General features: G+C 54.1%; 1 protein-coding gene across 5 annotated transcripts in view; it reads right to left on the bottom strand.

Annotated features, from left to right (window-relative positions):
- Positions 1-12,879, bottom strand: part of TSPAN18 (tetraspanin 18) — a 185,895-nt gene that overhangs the window by 147,534 nt on the left and 25,482 nt on the right. For 4 of the 5 annotated variants that reach the window (XM_053899809.1, XM_053899808.1, XM_053899810.1 and 1 more), the window contains exon 2: positions 5,123-5,199. The gene's annotated coding sequence lies outside the window, so the exon portion shown is untranslated. Of the gene's footprint in view, positions 1-5,122; positions 5,200-5,443; positions 5,467-12,879 lie in introns of those variants that run through there. The other variant, XM_019470184.2, reaches the window with a different exon arrangement.

Below are 12,879 nucleotides of genomic sequence, written 5' to 3' on the forward strand. Positions count from 1 at the left end.
ACATTTCAACTCAGCAGACTAAGACACTCTGACCCATCACAGCCGGCCCGGGGCAGCCCGAGGCAGCAGGGGCCACGGTGGAGGCCGTTTGCCCCAATCCCCCAGACACAGTTGGGCAGATTCTCACAAGCACTTGGCAGGAACTTTGGGGTACAGATTCTGCCAAGCACTCAGTCGCCTTTAAGCCCCTTCTAGCCTTTGCAGAGCTGACCTGTTGACCCTCGCTCGCAGCAGACGATACTGACCCTCCTTATAGAGGTTTAGTGTGGTCCTGCAACTTGTCCAGGGTCACACAGTGGAGCAGAGCTGTGACTAGTACCCAGATCTTCCCCCAAATCACCCTGGGGGTGGGCAGGAGGTTAACGGAGCTCACCTGGACCACTGGCTTCCACTCTCACCTTTGGCTTCTCCAAGGCCTTCCGAGGACTGGGGAGGATGGGAACATCTCCCTTACTAACTTCCCTCAATTCCATCATGACCTCTTTACCCCGATAACTGTGGCTTTGCATCTGGACCGCATCCCGGCCACCCCGCACTGCCCTACATCATTCTGGCAGTCTCCCAACTGGCCTCCCTAACTGTGCCTCAACTTCCTCTAAAGACCAGGGACACTAGGGTGGGCATTAGAATCACCAGGGAGCTTAAAACATACTAAGACTCCTGGGGCGCCTGGGTGGTTCAGTCGGTTAAGCGGCCGACTTCGGCTCAGGTCATGATCTCGCAGTCCGTGAGTTCGAGCCCCACGTTGGGCTCTGTGCTGACCGCTCAGAGCCTGGAGCCTGTTTCAGATTCTGTGTCTCCCTCTCTCTCTCTGCCCCTTCCCCGTTCATGCTCTGTCTCTCTCTGTCTCAAAAATAAATAAACGTTAAAAAAAAAAATTAAAAAAAAAAAAAAAAGAACATACTAAGACTCCTCTAAAAGTTACACATAAACGTATAGTGATCAGGTGCCCGGGTGGCTCAGACAGTTAAGTACGTGACTCTTGGTCGCGGCTCAGGTCAAGATCTCACGATCCGTGAGATCGAGCCCTGCGTCAGCTGGCAGCTCAGAGCCTGCTTGGGATTCTCTCTCTTCCTCTCTCTCTGCCCCTCCCCGACTCATGCTCTTTCTCAAAATAAATAAATAAATTTAAGGAAAAAAAAAAGTATAGTGGGGCGCCTGGGTGGCTCAGTTGGTTGAGTGTCTGACTTTGGCTCAGGTCACCATCTCACGGCTTGTGAGTTTGAGCCCCATGTCTGGCTCTGTGCTGAGAGCTCAGAGCCTGGAGCCTGCTTCGAATTCTGTGTTTCCCTCTCTCTCTCTCTCTGCCCCTCTCCCACTCGCTCTGTCTCTCTCTCTCTCTCTAAAAAAGAAATAAAAACATAAAAAAAATTGTTTTAAAAAGCTACAGTAATCAAAACAGCATGATACAGGCTTCAGGACAGACACATTGACCAATGGAACAGAACCAAGAGAAACAAACCTATATATCTATGGCAAACTGGTTTTCAATAAGAGTGCAGAGACTATTCAATGGGGAAAGAAATAGTCATTTCAACAAGTGGTGCTGGGATAACTGGAGGACCACATGCCAAAGAATGGAGCTGGACCCCTGCCTCACACTATGTACCCAAATTAACTCAAAATGGATCAGTGATCTAAATATAAGAGCTAAAACCATAAAACTCCTAGAAGAAAAATCAGGGGTGAATCATCATGGCCTGTGGCACTGGATTTTTAGGTATGATACCAAAAGTATGAGCAACAAAAAAAAAAAAAGCAGATAAACTGGAGTCCGGGGACAGGTTCTCCTAGGGAAGCCAGGCTTCTGTCTCCCCCTCCCTGCCACCTGCTTCCTGCTGTCAGATCTCAGCAGGAGGCAGATCCCCATGCTTCCTAGCAATTGCCTTCACTGGCTCCCTCAGCCTGCTGCAGAGGGCTGGCTGGGGAGATTAAAACCATCAGTGGGCTTCCTGGTCTCCCGGAGCTCTGAACTCTGTGCAAGGCTGGGTGGAAAACACAGGAGGAGGACCGCCGTGAGCACCACGGGGTGATGCTGCGTGTCGTGCAGGGTGCCTCGTGGGTGCTGTGGGTACCTCTGTGGGTGCTATGGGGAGACACAGAGGTTGTATGGGTGCTGTCAGTGGCACCCTGGGAAGCCACGGTGGTGCTGTGGGGTGTGGTGTAGACCTCTATTGGTGTGGAAGGGTCCCGCATGGGGTGTCTTTGAGGGCACCATGGGTGCTGCGGCAAACACATCGTCCTTGGGGCAGGAGCCCTGTGCTTAGGTCTTAATGTGACTGCTTTTTAGACATGAAACCTGGAGTAATTTACAACTTCTCTGAATCCCAGCTATCCTCACCTATATAAAGCTTACTAATATCTGCCCCTTGGGGCACAGGAGGGATCAACGATTATCTACAGAAAGCATCCAGTAAATGTCACCAGGAGTGAAGTATAAACCATGGGATAAAGGCTCAGGAAGAACTGTTCACACCCAAGGTGGCCCCACGCCCCAGGGTGTCAGAACGGAGAGCTGACACAACCCAGGCCCCATTCTCGGCCCTTTTTTAGACCACGCGCAGAAAGAGGTATGTGTCTCCAGGGTAACCTCACTGTTTGGTCCCAAACACCGGGCTCTTACGTCCCAAGAGCCTGAGCCTCTTCAAGGAGGTCACCTTGGAAGGCCACATTATCCCAGGGGGCTTGCTGTTCAAAGCAAGCAGGAGTGTCCTGCGGGAGGTTTCCTGGGCATGCTATTTGCCCATTTTATAGATGAGAAAACTGAGACTCTGGAGACAAAATCACTCACCCGGAGGCAAAGAGCTACCCAAGAGCGGACCTGGGACCCAGCTTCCATCAGTCTGGCCCCAAACCCCAGCAGACACTTCCCACAACAGCACACACCTGTCTGCCCGTTGCTTATGGTCATCTTTGTATTTTCCCTGTGACTCCACAACATGCATCTGTTTCCCAGCGAACGAGGGGGGCAAGACTACATCACTCTGCTCCCTTGCAAACTTCTTGAAGGTAAACCAAGAACAAAAGACCCCTGCTGCTTTTTTCTGTACTTAAAGAGATTCTCTCCTCTCAGACACGGAGCCCCATGGCTTCCCCTGATAGAGAAACATCCCTAGCAGATAGGTCCTGGGGAAGTTAAGCTTTTTCCGACGCGCTTCAGCGCCTTCTCCTGATTAAGAAAAGCGTGCGGGATCCTGGCTCTGAGATAAGGCAATGGCTTCCTGTGGGGGGCAGGGCAGGCTGCCAGGAGGCTCACGGTTGAGATTATGGCCCAGGCAGCTGGCAGGACAGGGTGGGCCACCAGGCGCACGGGACTTCCGCTCCTACGCCACCGTTGTCTGGGGCCCCGCCTGACCTGGCTTTATCCGCCTCTGGGAGCCAGCCACCGTGCCTTGGATCCTGGCCTGAAACATCCTGGCCGGCCTGCGGCTCACTCCAGAAGTGATCGGATGAGCTCAGAGGCCAGCGGAATATCAGATCAGTGTCTAGGAAAGTGGCCGAGTGCTTCCCAACCACAGCACCAGAAACATCTGGAATTGCAAATGCCATCACACGGTTGGGTGTGGGACTCCCCAGCGTGTACCCCCCATTGACTCTCGCAGCAGCTTTGGGGTGCAAAGGCAGGGGGAGGGGTGTGTAGGGGAGGCTTCCGTACCTCCCTCATTTCATCTTCTCCCCAGAACAACCATGGATAGACGTCATGCTCCCCTTTTAGAGATCAGAAAAACAGGACCTGCAGAGACTTCATGAGGTTTAAAAGCAAAAAAAAAACCACCACCACCACCACCACAACAACAACAACAACAAAACCCTCTAGGCTAAGGAAACCAATCATTTTTATGTCCTTTAAAGAAATGCAATTTCGAGGGGTGATTTGGCTTAAAGGATTTTGTTAACCTTAAGATTCAAGTCACAGAGTCACTCAAAGGAAAACATACAAGAATTGTATGTTGAATTGTATTTGAAGAGGGCTCCAAATCTCAGCCACAGCTCACTCGCTGCTGTGTGACTTTGAGCAAGTCACTTAACGTCTCTGAGGCCCGATTCTCTCCTCCCTAAGATGGAGGTGATTTTAGTGCCAAGACCACAGAGCCACTGAGAGACTGAATGCTGGTGCTTAGCACTGCGCCTGGCAGGCAGAAGCCCTCAGTCAGGGCTTCCGTTGTTGATCTGACGCTTCTGATCGGCCGGGTCCCAAACTCAGTCCATTGGCACCTCAGACTCTGTGGTCTTTCCACTGAGGGTCTGAGGCACATCCTTTGGCCAAACCTGGCAGTCAAATCTCCCCAGAGCTTTCCAACGCCCTTCCTCTCCGCAGCCCTCCCAACCCCCGACTCCCTTTCTGCCTTTCTGCTGCTTCACCACACCCATCACTTCCTCAGGTCCAGCCCTGGGCTGGGAGCCTCAGAAACTGAGGCCGCGAGGGCTGGAACAGAGTTTCAAGCCGCTGCCATTTTACTGGCGAGAAAATGAGGCCCCGTGAACGAAATGGCTTATCAGGGCCCTTGAGGCACAATGGCGGCAGAGACTGGGCCAGAGGACAGATGTCCTGGCTCTTCATTCAGGAACCTTCCATCAGGCCACCCGGCCCATCACCAGTTCTGGGATCGTGGGCAGCCCCAGCAGCTCCCAGAAACCAAGAAGCGGACCAAAGACTCTTCCATTCTCAGTTCCCTCCTGGGGGTGAACCGTATCCAAGAGTCCTGAGATGGACGGTGGGGATGAGGGAGTCATTCCAGAAAGTTCTCTCCTTCTCACAATCCCAAGATCATGGTGCCTTCCCTTGGAGGGCTCACTGCCTCCCATGCGTCAACCCTCACTTCCTCAGACGACCCCGAGGAGCAACCGTGACGGGTGGCCGCCTCATGGGGCAGCAGCCAGCCCCAGGGAGACCCCACCTCAGCACCTGCCTCTCTCTCCTCACGCTTCAGGTGTCCTCCCCAACCCTGAAAAATGTCTGGGGTGGGGACAAGAGGGAAGCGGCCCTTTGCTTGCCCTTGTACCCCAGCATCAGCGGAAGGCTCTCTCACTGAGCAGTGGAGGGTTTGTGGGGTGGGAAGGGCAGAGGAGAGAAGATCAGACTCTCACGAGAGTAAGATGCCGCCATGTTGCCAAACCGTACCTCTTCCAATTGGTGTCTGTTCCTTCCAGGAGGGTCAGGATTCTCTTGAGGTCTCTCTCTGATGGCTTCAGGATGAACTGTGGAAGGAGAAGAGAGAGACCTAAATTTTCAAAAGGCAACGGCTCGCGGGGCATGCGGCTGCTGGGGGCGGCCTCAGTTCAGGTGCGCACCTGGCCGCCGAGGTCCTGCTCTTCTCCCCAGAACAGCCCCGTGAACAACCCCTTCTGTCTCTGCAGGCGCAGAAGCCAGACGGGCATCTGCGGCCAGAGAGACAGAACTCAGCCCCACCGAGGCTTCCAGGATGGCGTCCCCAGAGCCTACCGACCGGAGCCCGTTTTCGGCCTTCCAAAGTCAGCCCAGGAGCCTGGACAACGGGCACGTGATGACATCACACACGCTAACCACAACATCGCATCGCGTTTCTTTGCTCTTAGCTACAACATTACCAATCTGCTGTGGAAACTCTGTTTTTCCTCAGGCGGAAAAAAAAAAAAAAGGCTTTCTGAGTAATTTTGAAAACCTGAGAGACAATTAATCACTGCTTAATGAATGCAGGCTTTTTGGGGCAGACCAATACTTTCAGGATCTGGGATCCGTGAAGAGATAAATAATAGAGAGGACAGGTCTTTGGTAGTGAAAAAAAACAACTCAGCCCCAGCGTGCAGGGGCCAGAAGTCCGGCCTCTCCCCCACTTCCTCTGTCAGTTTGACGAAGAGTCCCCAGGTCACAGGACAAGGATCAAATTCGCCACGTCCAGGCCACATACCTGCCAGCCAAGGCTGAGGCCAGTCCCGGGGGGGTGGGGGGCGGGGACCGGCTTGTGCACACACACGGCTGAGGAACAAAAGAGCAAAACTTACAGCAGAGACGGGATAGCCAAGCCCCCTGACCCCCAAACCTCCCAGACTCCTTCCGCTCTCAAGGACCAGCCCACACAGTAGAAGGCCTGGTCAAATTTCGTGTGGTCTCAGATGATGACAACAATCCCGAAACCCTCTACAATCCTGTGGGACAGTATCCCCACTTTGGGGACGAGGGCCATGAACCCAGAGGAGTCAGATAACTTGGCCAAGGTTGTAAGGGCGAGACGGGGCAGAGCCAGGACTAGAAGCCAGGTCCGTGGGAGGTCAAACCTGCTATAGCAGGAGAGCAATGAATTCTGGGTCTACGCCACAGATCCCAGCTCCATGCACCTCACGCATGGATGAGGTTCCCAGAACTCCCCGCGAACTGATGGGGAACAGGGCTTGGCCAGAGGATGTGGCCTCATTGGGGCCATCTTTGCCTCAGATGCCCACCCAGGCAGAGTTGGCCCTGGGAACCTCATGTATCATGGACCAGACCGAGGCTACAATCAGAGGAATCCATGATCTGTATGCATGCACATACACGTGTACGTCCACAGACACGGACATACGGGGAGGGATATGGAAGTATACGCACATATTTTCCACTTGTAATTACGAAAGTGCAAGTTCTTCCTTATCCGTTGCAAAACGTCTGTAATACGACCTGGTAGGCTTTACTCCCTGTAATCACACGTGTGCGGGAGCATGCGCCCGTGTGGGCCCACGGGACCCTGCACACATGGGACCTTGCCGCCCACGGTTTCCACCCCCCCCCAACCCCCGGCCCCCCGCTAACAGGACCACCACGTCTCCGTATGGCTCTAAGGATATCTAGATCTTCCTGAGTTTTCTTCACAGCTGCTCAGTGTCTCTTAGCAGGTGCGGACAGTACCTATTTACCTGCCCCACCTTCCATATAGGGCATGTTTCCATTTCCAGCCATTGCAAGCTTGTGGCCATGATCCCTTGCCTGCTTACGTCACCGTGTGGGAATGTTGGTGCAAGTCCGCAGCCCGGACTCCTGGACGTGGGATGGCTAGACCGGGGCTCTGGACGTGGCCACGTGTTGAATAGATTCTGACAAACAGCCTTCCCCGAACACTGGATCAACTCCCCTCCAATAGCAGGGCAGAAAGAGCTCCTTTTCTTGGATGCAGATTTGAACCCAGGGTTCTGCTGCCTGTAGAGTTTCTTTTCCGATCACCTCCCAGATGGCTGGGAGGCCAAGTACCCTGGACAAAGGGAGGAATTTATTTCTTGGTCCCCGCAGATGGCCACTGTTCTACTGCCTGGGGACATGTCTGAGGAACTCGTGCCCACCTGAGCCGGGAACTACATTTACGGGCTCAGAGCTGATAATGAGCTTTTATGAGCTCTGGGGACCACGGGGAACACGTATTAATGTCAAGTGTGCCCATCAGCCACGCAGCCCAGGTGAATGTCACCCATTAACAAAATTAAAGGCTGCAGCCCCATCAGGAAGAAGCTGCGGGCTGCGTGTCAGGCAGTGTGGGCAGGGCCTGTCAATAATAAAATTACTTTACGGGTTTTGCACTCCTGAGCCTGAAGCTGTCTCCCTCTCCGATGGAATTCTGCCTTCCTGCAGTCTGAGAGGAGATTAGTTTATTACCAGTCTGCCAGGAAAGGCAAAATCCAGCACTAATCCTAATTCCCATTTAAGCAAATCTGCATTATGTGAAGGAAACCAGCTGGGCTTGGAATTTCTTCCCCCCTCCATCCCCTGAGATCTCATTCCATCCCCCTCCTCTCCACAGGAGGGGGGGGGGTCACCACAGATGTCAGAGCGGGAGCCCTCCTGGGACCAGGGAAAGAATCCCATGGTTTCGGGGCCAAGAGGGGGACGGGCCTGGGTGACAAGAGGCTGCGTTGAAAGTTGGTAGTGCTCGCCGTTGACCCGGCTGTCTCAGGCTCTGGGAAGAAAAAGCCACCACCCTCCCGGCCCCAGACTTGCTCCTTCTTTGAACAAAGATGCCTTGAAATCCTGAGTCCACTTCTGACTAGCTCTGTCACCTTGAGCACGTGACCACCCGACTTCAGGCTGCAACTCCTCATCCGGGAAACAGCTAACAACAGCCGATCCCTCATACGATGGTGTGAGGGTTACACGGAAAATGTACCCACGGGACACCAGAGATCCTGGCACACAGCACCCTACTTCTTGAATTAAGACTCATCGGGGGCACCTGGGTGGCTCAGTCCTTAAGCATATCTGACTTGGGCTCAGGTCATGATCTCACGGTTCCTGAGTGTGAGTCCCACATGGGGTGAGCTCAAGCCCTACTTTGGGTGAGCACGAGCCCTGCTTTGGGTGAGCCCCGCTTCTCTCTCTCTCTCTCTCCCTTATGGGATTCTCTCTCTGCCCCTTGCTCACTGGCGCCCTCCCTCTCTCTCTCTCTCTCTCTCTCTCTCTCTCTCTCAAAAAAAAGACTCCAGTTATAATCACACCATTATTTTACTGCCTAATTTAGTTAATCATAACATGGCCCTTTTCCTACAGTGCGTCCTGGTTTCAGAGACCTTAAAACATAAAAAATCAAATAAAATCCACAAAATATAGAGCTCAATCAAGGGCAGCGAACGTAATATTATTAGCCAAGTTCCCCCCACTGTCTTAAGGTCTAGCTTAAAACTCAGATCTTCTTTCTTCCAAAGAAAGCAAAGCTGTTCTGTGTGAGGGAAACCAGCCCTCGATTTGTAAGAAAAAGCCTGAGAGCTACTTTAGTGTCCTCGATGAGACCCAGTGTCCTGGATGAAGAGACTTTAATATCTACCTTGATGTTTCCCGCTCTATTTTTAAATTGAGACGGAACATACATACACACGGGTGCACATGCCATGAGGACACAGCCTACTGACTTTTCACAAACAGAGCACCTTGCGTAACCGACACCGAGATCAGAGACTCCTATTTTCCCGCCATTGTTTCTCTTCCATCCCAGGTCTCCCAAGTCGCCTGTGACTCTCCTCTGCCATTGCCCCTCACTGCCCCTGCCTGTCCCTGCTTGGCTGAGCCTTATCGCTGCCTGCCTGCTTACCGCAAACGGGCTCTTGGCTGGTCCGCTAGCATGTGGCCTTGTTCCCTCTAACCTGCCCTCTGGCCTGCTGTCAGACTGAGCCCATTCATGTGTCTCTCTCTTGCATCGGTGGGTCCCCTGGCTCCCCTTTGCCAACACATGGGGCCTTTGCTCATCTGAGCCCCAGTTGCCTTTCCCAGCCCATCCGCAGGTCCACACCAATATGCACAGACCCCACAGTGAAACTGAACTCACCTGGACCCACACACCCCACCAACCTCACTGCTCTTCATTCTGCCTGGAAGTCCCTTTTTCCTTTTATAACCCTGAAAGTACACCTCCCCTCCCACTCCCCAAACCACCTGGCAAACTCCTACTCATCCTTCAAAACCTTCCTTCAGTATCTCCTCGGAGAAACTTTCCCAGACCTCCACAGGCACAATTAGTCACTGCTCTCTGGGCTCTGATAACCATTTACGTGTATAGGTGGTAAAGTCGAAGTCAACATCACACGCAGCACGGTATATATTTTGTTCCATATGATTTTTCTCATCTATCAGACTATGAGTTAAGGATGGGGACAGTATCTTACTCCCTCTGGGGTCTCAGCTCCTGACTCAGCAAATAACAGCCAGATGGGTGGACAGCTGCTAGGATGGACAGAAGGATGGATAGATGGATGGATGGATGAGTAGAGAATGGATCTATAAAAAGCACTTGAATAGTGGGAAAGAGGAACTAGGTTATAGTTGGTTGCAGAGATGGATGGATACTAGCAGGGATGGAAAGACGAATGGATAGGTGGACGCGGCATAGATGACAGATGGACGCGGCATGGACGGACAGATGGACGCGGCACGGATAGACAGATGGACGCGGCATGGACGGACAGATGGACGCGGCATGGATGACAGGTGGACGCGGCATGGACGGACAGATGGACGCAGCATGGACGGACACATGGATGCAGCATGGACAGATGCACCCAGCATGGATGATAGATGGATGCAGCACGGATGGACAGATAGATGCAGCATGGATGGACAGATGGACGCATCACGGATGGATAGATGGACGCAGCATGGATGGACAGATGGACGCATCACGGATGGATAGATGGACGCAGCATGGATGGACAGATGGACGCATCACGGATGGATAGATGGACGCAGCATGGATGGACAGATGGACGCATCACGGATGGATAGATGATAGCAAGGACAGATGAACACAGGGACGGACAGAAGGGCAGGTAGAAGGTGGATGGATCCATAAAAGAATGGGTTAAACAAACCGTGGGAAGACAGAACTGTGTTAATGGGAGGAAGAGGGGGAATGGACGAGTCCACCGCCTGCATCACTTTCTCGGGACCCCAAGGGGCTGAGCCTCTTGCAGCCACGGACGGTGCCTTGCTTTCGTCCTCCAGAGTTTACGGATCAGAGCAGTGGGCACCAGCAGCCCCCAGCTCCTCCCCACCTCACCTCACCGCTCCAGCCGTGGACCCGCAAGGTGAGGCCTCAGGAATGAGGGGTCCGAGTGACCTCTCGCCTTGGTCTTGAGCCAGCTGGTGAAGACCAGTGCCACAAGGAGATCAAAGCTTTCCGATGTCTGAGTCCAGCCCCAGTCTGCAGGGCGGGTGGTGTGCCCGCCGTGTGCCAGGTCTGTGATAGGCCGGCCGCTTGGTTTGGAGTGGATGGACGGCTGCTGATACCCTTTGCAAAGGCTCCTCTGCAAAGCTGCCATCCGGGGACCCTAAAATGGCCGAAGGGCCGGGCTAAGCGGACAGGACAGCAGCTTTTGGAGGGCTACCTTACCCATGAGTGGGCTTCCGTGGGAACCGATCTGCCACCAGAGTCTGCAACGAGGGGTGGGACTGGTGGTAGGTGGGGAGCCCTCAGTGGTCCGGAGATCAGGCTTTCGTGTCCCACAGGCCCGGGTTTGAATCTGTTTTGCCACTTGCCACCCGGGTGACCTTGGAAAAGTTCCTCATCCCTCTAAACCTCAGGTTATATGCCTGCAAAAGTGTGGACCATCAGAGTCCCACCTCACCGGCCTGAGCTGGGGATTAGACGAGTTAGCGGATTCCCAAGAGTAAGCGATTCCCACGGTGCCCGGCCCAGGCAAGTAAGTGCTTGACGCACAGAGGACCCGGGAATCACGTCATACAGAATCTGCCGCCACTTTCTGTAAAACGGGGAGTGCCCGTGATCAGTAGTTCCAGGTTACGTTCTTCAGGCCCTCCCGTCTCTCCCTCGGGGGTCTGCACAAAGAACAGATGAAGTCTACGCACCGTACCCACCCTCACGCTTAGCTCCCAACAGCTGGACTTACTAACGTTTTACACATTAAGCCCCCGTGTTGAAGATCGCTGATTCAGAGTTGACGTCCTAGAATCCCAAGTCAGTAGGATTCTAGAGGAGGTGGAAAGCTGGGATGTCTTCCTGGAAGAGGAAGCAATGAAAGAAGGGAGGGAGGGTGGGAGGGAGGTGATCAGCCCAAAGAGGAGTCTTTCTCCGGCTTCCTGCTAGCAATGCCTCTCTCCCTTGCTGTGTACTCAGCTCACCGTCTTTCTCTTTCTTCCCAACCCCCTCCCCACCCCCTCTCTGCCTCTCTCTTCCTCTGCCTGCCCCCCACGTTAGCCACCCTACACCTCTACCTGGCCCCTAGGTGGAACAGACATCCTTCTGAGCCCTGGGACCACAAAGACTTTTGGTCTTGTGCCCCAAGAAGGGGCAGCATCCTCAGTGAGACCCCGAGGCCGCCCGGGGCCCCTCTCCCCACACGGATGCCAGGCCACAGGATCCAGGCTGGGCCACTGCCAGCCAGATGCATCGCTTGTTGACAGATAACAGCGCTGCAGTTTATGGCTCCATAGCCAAGCCAGGGCTTTGTTTTGCTTTGTTTTAAATTAGCAATGCAGGGGGTTGATGTGGAGGTGGGGGAGAGGGAGAGGAGCCAAGACAAGTTCAGGATGAGTTCCCGCTGGGTCCTGTGACTCCAGGATCCACCCGCCCACAGCCCTTAATGAAGCTGCCCTACCCGCTTTAGCTTAGGTCTCTACCTCCTCCCCACCTGCCCCCGTCTCCCTGGGAGAGTGGGGGAGGGAGAGCGTGGGGGAGGGAGGGCGCTTCCGCTTCTCTGTGTCACCAGCCCTGTCATTCGGCCCCACCACCCTCTGTTCCCATAATGAGACCCAGAATGGGCCTGCTAATTGTGCCCCAGGGTCACAGTGGGGCTGAGGCAAGCCCTGACATCCTCAGAAAGATTGGGATTTTTTTTTCTTGGGGACCGGGGGGCCCCCATCTTGCGTGAAACTGGGCATAGAGCGGTAGACCCCGGCACTGCTGGCGAGGGTCTCTGGGGGGCCTGCCCAGTGGGCGAGGGACTCCCAATCCAAGCCCTTAGCTCTGGGTGGCTCGGGGACGGTGGCAGGACCAGGGAGGAGGGCATGTACAACCCCGTAAATTAACACATTGAGCCGCTTATTCTCTGTGCAACCATCCATAGTAACCAGCTCCTCTGTCCCCACGTCCCCATCAGGTCTGGGGGTTCCTGAAGACGGACGGCACGGGCCAACCAGGGTCTCCGGTGCCCTCCCCAGGAGCACCTGCGGGAGACAGACACCTCTGTGATGCTCAGCTGAGCATGAAGAATGTGGGGCCCCCGGGAGCCTGAGACCCCTTGTCCCCAGTGGCCACAGCCTTGCACTTGCGAACCCCTTCGTCCTGTCAGGGAGCATCTTCTTTTCACCGGAAGGAGGCAAGACCAGAGCTGTCCATCCACTGCAGCTCTCTTTCCTTTTGATTTTCGCTCTTCCTACGCTCTTCCCATTTCTCAGATGGGGAAAAGTGAGCCTCAGCCACAGCAGCTTGA

This window comes from Panthera pardus, unplaced genomic scaffold, assembly GCF_024362965.1.
Source record: "Panthera pardus isolate Hobbes unplaced genomic scaffold, ASM2436296v1 HiC_scaffold_12, whole genome shotgun sequence".
In the NCBI taxonomy this organism is placed as follows: domain Eukaryota; kingdom Metazoa; phylum Chordata; class Mammalia; order Carnivora; family Felidae; genus Panthera; species Panthera pardus.